Source organism: Equus quagga, chromosome 9, assembly GCF_021613505.1.
Source record: "Equus quagga isolate Etosha38 chromosome 9, UCLA_HA_Equagga_1.0, whole genome shotgun sequence".
Taxonomy (NCBI): domain Eukaryota; kingdom Metazoa; phylum Chordata; class Mammalia; order Perissodactyla; family Equidae; genus Equus; species Equus quagga.
In genome coordinates, this window is record NC_060275.1 from 94,102,288 (window position 1) to 94,109,922 (window position 7,635).

The window sequence follows — 7,635 nt, forward strand, 5'->3', positions numbered from 1 at the left end:
TGAGAAATTCTATGTCATGTGGTTCTTATCAAAAAGTGACAAGAAATGTTTACATATTGAGGTATATGGGGTAGCTATTCCGGTTTAAAACTAATTTGGCTTGAACTAAAGAAGCTTGACTTATGGCCTATCAAACATACGTTGCACATCTGCTTTAATCACTAAAGTGAAGAATGCATTAAACATTATCTCAAAGTAAAAGAACACACTCTTTGAAAATAAGAATGCACACTTCCTGTCCAATGACACCAGTATCAGTACTCTTGAAAGTAAGTTTCCTTTCCTGGACATCAGGGTCATGTTGACCTGCTAATTTGGAGCTGAATACTTCTTTGAAACTTTGATGAGTATGCATCCTGGGTGTGTTTAACATGTGTTCTTTTTCTGAAAGGTATAAGACTGTACTGAAAACCATGCTTCTCCAGAATGCTTTTTTCCTTTGTGGAGACTGCCTTCCCGGGTTATAATCCTCACTCTGGCTCAAGTAAAAGTCACCTTATCTCTCTTATCTATAGAATGGTTATTGATTATTTGCATTGACAAAAGGAAAAGAAAAAGTAGGATGTTGTATCAGTTTCCTGGGGCTGACATAACAAAGCTCTACAAAGTGAGTGACTTCAAACAACTGTATTCTCTCACAGTGTTGGCAGGGCCATGCTCCCTCTGAGACTCTGAACAGAATCCTGCTTCACCTCTTTGTAGCCTCTGGTGGTGGTGTCAATCTTTGGCATTCCTTGGCTTGCAGCTGCATCACTCTCATCTCAGCCTCTGTTGTCATATGGTGTTCTCCAGGTGTGTCTGTGTCCAAATGTCCCTCTTTTTATAAGGCCATCCATCATTGGATTGGGGCCTGCCCTACTCCAATAGGAGTAAGTAGGTGAGTGTGACCTCATCTTAACTTACATTTTAATTATATCTGCAAAGACTCTATTTTCAAATAAGGTCACATTCACAGGTAGAGGGGTTAGGACTTCAACACGTCTTTGGAGGGGCCACAATTCAGGTGCATTTATAATTGTATATGAGGCATTGTGCAGTCTATATCAGGAGAGAGCCTTCATTTTGGACTATGCACCAATGAGAACCAAATTCTCTACTTAGAGTTTTTCCCATCTGATGACAGCGATAGTTTTCCACAGACTGGCTTCTGTCTCTGGACACTTCAAACCTGGTCTATTACAACTGTTGTAATTTTCTGGAGGGATGGACATGTGAAACAAAATTCAGAAACCCCAAATGAAAACCCCCCTGAGAAGGACCAAAGAAGAAGGCTGTGATGTAGGAATGAATGTCTTAGGTGGACTAATGCTGCCTCTCAATGGAGGACGAAGAGTGGGTCCTTTATCCTTGAAGATGTGAAGGGACGTGATCTTAATCATCTTCCGAACTTGCTATCTGTTTCAGGGTTTTACAACGCTTTCAGTCTGGGAGTTCTGCAGATCCCACATCTCTCCCGCCTTTCTGTGTTTGGGGGTGTCAGAACAGACACTGACTGCCCAGCGGGCTCGCCCTTAAGTCCTACCATCTGCCAAATGGGCCCTGGCCCAGACAGCCTGGTCTCTGAGCCCAGCGTCTGGCTGCAGGGGCTCCAGCTGCAGAATGACTTCATTTACATTGCTATTCAGAAGCAAATGGCCCAGCTCAATGGAAAGTCTTTCATTTCCAACAAGCAAGCCAGTATGTGGCATTTTTCTTTTCCTGACTCTGCAGGGTAAAATGAACCTTGCAGATGTTCCTATATTACCAAGAGAATAAGGTTCACAGATGAGCTACTGAGAGTGGCTTGGCTTCCGACTGGGTTAGCCAGTTGCTATGTGGCCTGTGGTCAAGTCAGAGGGAGCAGCTGGGAATTGCATTTGGGAACTGATTTCACGACTGTGGTCGGAAAGCCCGTTTGTCTAGCGCCTTCTCTCACAAACTGCCATGAGTGCTTCCATCTGACGATAAGGCCTGCGACAAAGGGGCTTGGATAAGAGCCTCTCTTTGTCCTAATTAAGTTGTGGGAGCTTGACTTTCTCTGATCCTGGTGGTGATGACTGGGCAGTGGTGGTGCTCAGTGCCAGGAATCTCTGGGCACTTCAAACCTGGTCTATTACGCTGAGCCAAGTTCTGTCGGGGAGGGGAAAATCTCCTTTCTACCCTTCTTGTGTGCTTATGGATGGATTAAGAATAAAACTGACAAAAGACCAGCTTAATAGGAGAAAAACTCAGTTTAAGACGTATGTACTGGAGATAGAGAAAGGATGCTCAGAGAATGAACAAAACAGGCAGTATATATATCTTTTACACAAAGAAACAATAAATTTCTGAGGAGTGACAGGACAAAGAAGCTTAGATTTGGGGTATGTAATTAGTGAGGAATTTAAGCAGAGTTTAGGCTGAAGGTTAATTTATTAGTGACATTTGTTTATGGAGGCTTCTTGCCCCGAATTCCCCAGCTGTGGTGATCAGGATGCAGGGAGAGTATCTTCATACGGCAGATTATTTCCTGCTTTCAGGGGGAACAGAGACAGGAGGGGCAGAAAGCCCTTTTTGCTTCTCAAGTCACTTTAATTCAAAATAATCAGTGTTACTGTGGGATATTTTGGGGTGGCTTGCCCTGGGCCCCAACAGTTCTGAGAGATGAAGAAGGCACAGCCCTACCTGCAAGGACTCACCCAGGGGCACTCAGACAAATGAAAAAGCCATTATACAAAAATCAGCTCATGATGATTCTGGGAATAGATATTACCTTGATAAGTACAAACAGACAGATGCTGGGGTTGTATATTTTGTGGCAGACCCATTTTACCAGACCATTGTCAAAGAAGCTTTAAACCAATCCATCAGGGGCCATGTGTCTCCACAGCAGTGTGGTCAGATTGACCCCCGGCTCCAGGCCCCACAGAGGCCAAAAGCTCTACTAACACCAACAGTACAAATTTTAGGACAGTAATTCCCACGGTCAAATGTCAGAGTCTCTTCAGGAAAGAGTCCACTGTGCAAATAATTGTTTGCTTTCTACACAGCAAGTTCACCCTTGTTAAACTGTAGGGGAAGAAAAAAAAAAGCACCCTCTTCTTCTACACTCTTAGGTTCTGCAGTGGGGCCCTGAAAATTAAACTGACAAAAGACAGATTGCAGGAGAAAAGGCATGCAGATTTTATTTATTAAATTTTTATGTGTCCGTGAGGCCTTCATATAAAAGAAATGAAGATCCAAAGAAGTGGTTAGGCCTGAGAGCTTACGTACCATTTTTCCGAGTGATAAATTGTGGAGAGACAGCAGATAAAGTAAAAGGAGTCAGAGCTTCTAGAGGCAGTAAATTGTGGGAAGTTAGGTATTTGGGGGAACTAATGGAAGATAAGGGCTGTTTAAGAGATTTGTCATGCAGATTCCTTTCCTTCTGTCTCTGGACTGATAAGAGTCCACAGTCATCTCTGGCGATTAACAGTGACAGAGTCGTTCTGTCTTTCCCACGTGAGGTGGAGGGGGCGCCTCTGCAGAGGGAAATTTATGCCCTGCTTTTGGGCAACTGGGGAAAGCAAATAGAAGGTTTTTCTGTCTTGTTAAAGCTAGACTGTAGTTAAAGTGGTAAAAATAGGTTTTATTCTGGACTATTGCAATAGGGGAAAAGAGACTTCAGTATAGAACTCAGCTGAATTCCAAATACAGCACAGGCCAGTGGGAATTATCGCCGAGGAGCAGGGTGGGAGTCAGTGGATGGAAATTTACTAAGAGGAAACATCAGCCATCCCAGGGGATTCGGACTAAACCGACCAAGAGGTGATCAGACACCGCCTGGTGATGATGGAGGGTGAGGAACCTCGATTAGATATTGAGAGTGATCAGATATGGAAGGCAGGGATTCTGCTTAAACTCACTTAGCAGGGTTCTTGCTACAAGCAGACAACGTAAAGACGAACACGGAAGTACAAAAGTCAAGGCCTAGTGGAGCGGAGGGCTCCGATTTGCTAACTAAAGTTTGGTCAAGGAGAGAGAGAGACTGTCAGTCTGCTGTTTCTCAATTACCTTCAGTTCAAAAGAATCCTTATGCCAAAGCGGCAAATTTGGAGCTCCGTATCCTGATCCCCTCCATCGCTAGCATGGAACCCAGCCATGTACCAGCACCTTACAGGCTGGCAGTGCAAGCCAGCCGATGCCTGCGCTGTGCAGTAGACACCATTGAAATAATTTCCACAGCCACAGAGGCCTTTGCCGGTCATCATTGCCAGAACTCTTAATTATAGAGACAAAAACCCACTACAATTTAAAGAGTTCGATTAAAAAAGTATAGAAAGTGACTAACACATGACCCCAAATATCTTAAACATGTGTATGCATACACACATGCATATATGAATATATTTGCAACTGTACATTTGTTGATGATTAATATGTGTTTCCCACTGACGTGTAAACTCCTTGAGAGCAGGGATAATGTTAGCTGGAGCCTGGAAAATGGGAATGACTTTTTGACCAAATGATCAAATGAAGAATTGCCAGCAACCAAATATATTATGTTTCCATCTCCTTATGGTGCCTTAGCTATAAATGGCTTTCCCCAAAACTCTTGACCTCTCTTTCCATCCGGATGACACAATGCTTTGGAAGTATTTTGGATCTTGTTATTTATCTCATAAGTGACCCGCACCCCAGCTGCTGTGCTCAGAAATCCATCATCGGGTTCCCATGGAGACCAGTCTTTCCGAGGGAGGAGGGAGCGTGGCAGGCTCGTTTCTGGGATGGATGGCTTGTTCGAGGACTCCCCATCCGCCTTGCCCAATTTCCCTAGAGCTGTACTGCAGTCTCAAACTCTTCCACCTTCCAACCTTCCTTCCTTCCCTCGCTCTTTCTGAAAGCAGAGAGGCCCCCTGTCTGACTCCCAGGGTGAAGCATGGAAGCAGCAAGAGAAGAACCAGCGGTAGAAAAAGAAACGGCTGCCAGGCATGTCCTGGCAGCAGAGTCTAACCGAAAACCCAAATTGTTTTCTCTACCCCCTAAAGGCATATGTCAGCTCCAGCTTCCAGGTACAAGCTTTCTCCCAAGAACTCAGTTGCCACCCGGGGCGAAAAGATGGGGGAAGGCAGCCTCCTGAAACTGAACATTTTCATGCATGAAAGAATTGAATTATTACCAAATTAATCAAATATGTCTTGAACTGGCAATATTGCTTTGAGTTCCAAGGGGAATCGCAGCTCAAGATGCAAATTTAGTTCGGGCTTGGAACAAATGGAAAAAGTGAGGTTTTGCAGATTAGTTTAGTGAGTTTGAGAAATTTTACACTGTAGACATGTGCATGCTTATTATACAAGCGCTTTTTTCAGTGAACACCTCTTAACACTTCTATTCTGAGCATTTTTCCATGTCAATAAAAGTGCTTCTCATTATTAATGGTCATGTAGTGTTTGTTGAACGGCTGTACTGTCATTTACTCAACCGCTCCTTCTCTTTGCTGGCTGTCAGCTGGGAGTCTCTCTCAGCTGGGAGCCGTTCTCAGTAAGTAAGTCTGCCTGCATTTCTTGGTGCACTGCCCCCTCCATCTTCAAACCAGCAAGGGCATGTCGAGTCCTTCTCACCTTTGGAATTTCTCTGACTTCCCCTTCTGCTGCATCTCTACTGCCTCCACCCAACTTAAAGGTCTTCCCCATCCTCTGTCCATAATCTAAATGACATCTGCAGAGGACCTTTTCCACAGAGTGTAGCATCTTCTCAGGTTCTGAGGATTATGGCATGGACATCTTCAGGGGCCGTTCTGCCTGCCACAGAGCTTTGTATCACGTGAGCACATATGTCCTTTATGATGTTATTTGCCTTGGTTTTTCAGGCCTTCAGGTTCATGTTGCTCTGACTTTAGCTGTAGGTAACATTTCAGTAAATCTGTTTGTTTTGTTCTACCTGGCTCACATATCACATGTTCCAGGTTTCCTCCATCCTGGGGTCAACCCTTGAGGAAAGAACAAAGGGCACAGCTGTAATCTCAGTTTGAAAATGGCACTTACTTCTCTCTGTGCACAAGAATATAGAGTTGAGGGCCGAGGAGAATAATGTATCTGCAAAAATCTTGTGCCAGTTAGGATTAGGTTCAGCTCCAGGTGACAAGAAAGTTAATCTTTAAAGAGGCAAAGGACCTTAAACAGGATTGACGTTTGCTTTTCTCATTATAAATGACGTCCAGAATTACTCAAGAATGGGTATGTTAGCTCCATAATAGTCATGGACCCAGCCTCTTTTTATTTAATTGCCTCACTTTCCCCATATGGCTTTCACCTCATGGTACAAAATAGCTGCTTGAGCTCCAGGTATTACATCCACATTCCAGTCAGCAAGAAGGAGGAAGAGGAAGACATCACACATAAGAATCCTTCTTATAGCCCATTGGCCAACAGGGCTACCCATAACCACAAGGGAACCTAGGAAACGTAGTCTCTATTCTAAGTGGTGGCCATTATGTTCTGTATGTGTTCTTATCACCAAGGAAGTAGGGAAGACAGATACTGGGGGAAAACTAGCAGTCTGCTGGAGATCTAAATCTAAAATTAGTTTTTGATTTTCCTCTGAATCCTCCTACCTGCTGGCTGACAAAAGTGGTCACAGGTAAAGCTGCATATATGCCAGGGAAGGTGCGAAAGATCTCCAGAGGGACATTATTATCCAGATGTTCATTGTTTAAGCCCCCAAACAGGGAACTAAAGGCCACTAATGAACTGACTGTGTGTAAGACTCATCCCCTCCTGCTTCCCCCACCTCACTTAACGCCAGTGTCTGTCACTACCCATCTCCCCACAGCTCTGTTCTGCAGCCTCTCCCAGAGTGTTAGCTTAGGCAACAGAAGGCAAATGCCACACAAAGTGACACTGTGGATATTACAACTGCTCCGGGGTTTTGTGAAGTCCATGAAATGATGTTGGGGAACTTCTTGTTTCACAGCAAAACCAATGACAGATGAGGCCTCTGACGAGCGAGACTAATTAGCAATTAAAGAAGGGAAAATTGTTAAGGCACTTAAGGAGGGAATTATGTGAATATTTAAGGATTAGGAAAAGCACTCGGTGAAATTTATGAAAATCACCCCTTCTGGATTGTTCGGTGAAAATATGAAGTGAAGGATGCTGTATTTGCAGGTTGTTTTTTTCTTTTTTCAGAAAAACATGCCCAGGGTTAAAACCTCAGCCTTAATAATTCTTTGTTCATTTAAAGGATAACGCATGGTCACAGTTACAACCTAAATTTAGGTAAACAGGAGACAGTATAAACCTCTTTATAATTTTATATTACATTTTCAAGAGAAAATCATAATCAAATCTTTTAATACTTTTTTACCATGAAAATTTGGTCTCAGTTTTAAGTGGATTTGTTTTCACTGGCATTTTCCCTGGATGACTAGCTAATTAATATTCCGCTTTTGCCCTAAATATTTGCTATTTTTTTTTAATTTTTCTTTTTTCTCCCAAAGCCCCCCGGTACATAGTTGTGTATTTTTAGTTGTGGGTCCTTCTAGTTGTGTCATGTAGGATGCTGCCTCAGCATGGCCTGATGAGAGGTGCCATGTCCGCGCCCAGGATTTGAACCGTCAAAACCCTGGGCTGCTGAAGCAGAGTGCACAAACTTAACCACTTGGCCGCAGGGCCAGCCCCAATATTTGCTATTTTTAAG